We start from the raw sequence: 2,223 nt of genomic DNA, 5'->3' as shown, positions 1-2,223 counted from the left end.
CACGTCATTGCATGTTCATCTCCACAAACCTGACCACATCATCTCTGCTATAGGGGCAGAATGAGTTCTAGAAGATCTCTTCATGCTGAGTTGAATGGGATTGAGTCTCTTTGCACGGGAACTTCACTAAACCTTTGATGATTACAAACCTAAACACCTTTTCTCGCCATTTTCCCATGAAACTTGCAGTGGCACAGGCTCAACTCAGGAAGCCAGGCAGTGGTCTCTTCAACTCTGTGACTCTTCACAAGAAATACATCGGGACTTGATTTTAGGTTTATGTCATCAACTTGCAACACCCACTGGCATCTGAAGTTCACCAAATGTAAGTTAAAATGCAGGAGGATTGTCTAATACGGTAGACACAGTAGCTCATATCTACTGTGTTCCTTGTGTGTTCCCATTTCTGAAGTACCCTTGAAGTCTAAAACTGTTATCATTCTCTATTCTTCTAGCAATATATAGGGTGAATTCTATGCCCTGTATATTCCAGTGTATGCTTTTATTTTTAAAACCCAACTTTTGGAATTTCAAGAATTCCTTTTATGATCTATCAGTAAGAAGTGATCAAGGCAAATCAAAGAGTTTTAGCATTTGGATCTTGTATCTGACATTAATTTACAAAAGTCTAGGCACTCAAAAACCAAGATTTTTGCTAATTGCCCCCAACCAGCTACCCGTATAAATGGGGAGCCACATTTTACAACTAGTGTAAAATGTTGTCTACAGTATCTTTATTACATAGGAAGATAAGGAATAAGTAAGGAAAGTAGAAAGCTTGAAGGTGGAAAATACCAATTTCTAAATATGACCAAATAATTATCCTATTAAAATATATAAAAATGGATGAAATACATAAAAATGAGGAGGCACTCAGCATGTGTTGCCAACATTTGTATCAATTGCCTGGCACTTATGCTGATTAACTACAATTGAGAAATGTAAGAAAGGAGGATTCGAATGAGCTTTTATTCAGTTGCATCATGAATCAGCATCAGCTCCACGGGACCTTCCCCATTCTCCTACTGCTTTTGCCATGTCAAGGCTTTTGCAGCTACACAAATGAGTAGTTCCTGAGATGTAACCAAGGAATTCATGGGACCAATCTACTCCTCTGAGTTGTCCAACATTTTCCTCATGCACAGACTCAGAGAACTTGCTGTGCTGCTCCCCAGACAAACATCACATGTGAGCAGCTGGGCCACTTCAAGCAGAGAGGTTTGTGCTCAGGGCTGTAGCACTGTGGGAGGATCTTGTGCATCTTGCATGCAGTAATAAACTCCAACATCCTCAGCCTCCACCCGGCTGATTTTCAGTGTGAAATCTGTCCCTGACCCGCTGCCACTGAACCTATCTGGCACTCCAGAGAACCGGTTGGAAACTTCATAGATCAGGAGCTGTGGAGACTGGCCTGGCTTTCTGCAGAAACCAATACAAATAGGTGTATCCATCACTATGCAGGAGGCTCTGACTAGACCTGCAGGAGTTGGAGGCCTGCTCTCCAGGGGTGATAGACAAGGAGAGTGGAGTCTGGGTCATCACAATCTCTGCACTGGATCCTAAAATAAATAGAAAGAAGTGGAAGGATATGTACAAATATCATGTCATTTTTCATAAATTTTCATTTTTTATTTCAGGCTATATAATTTTTTGTTGTTTGTATTTATACACTAAACATATTCCAAATTTGCAAGCCTCAAAGGGGATTCTAGAAGTCACCTACACCATCTCCCTTTCTCTGTGTGACAATCTTCACCAGAGCACACAGGTCCTTGCTTCTTTTTGAATCGTCCTCACTCTCACAGATTTAAACCTCACATTCCCCATCCTGGAGAACAAGACCTGTACATCTAACACATGGGCAGGGCAGAACACACATGGAAGGCAGTGGGGCCCCCAGGCTTACCTTCCCACCCCATTCTCCTCCCACATCTCCTTCTGTCCTTACCAGGGACCCAGAGCATTAGCAGCCCCAAGAGCTGAGCAGGGAGCCTCATAGTGAGAAGGTGAACTGAGGAGTCCTGATCAGTCAAGGCAAGGGTTAGAGCTGAGCTTTTATCTCAGACCCACAAGGGAAGGTCCTCCCTAGAGGACAATATGCAAATCCCCTGGTGGGTGCAGTGATGCTAAGCGCAACAACAGGAGGATGAGGGCTTCTCTTGTGGGCAAGGGGACATAAAATATCCTGCGTGTTTCAAGGAAAACTAACCAAGATAAAATCTG

The 2,223-nt window shown here is 42.9% G+C and overlaps 1 pseudogene; it reads right to left on the bottom strand.

Moving 5' to 3' along the window:
• Window positions 1–1,226: 1,226 nt before the first annotated feature.
• Window positions 1,227–1,997, bottom strand: LOC129395896 (immunoglobulin kappa variable 2D-26-like; annotated as a pseudogene).
• Window positions 1,998–2,223: the final 226 nt, after the last annotated feature.

The sequence above is a fragment of the Pan paniscus genome, chromosome 12 (genome assembly GCF_029289425.2).
Source record: "Pan paniscus chromosome 12, NHGRI_mPanPan1-v2.0_pri, whole genome shotgun sequence".
Taxonomy (NCBI): domain Eukaryota; kingdom Metazoa; phylum Chordata; class Mammalia; order Primates; family Hominidae; genus Pan; species Pan paniscus.
The sequence above is the reverse complement of the archived record's forward strand: the minus strand, read 5'-3'. Positions and strand labels throughout refer to the sequence as shown.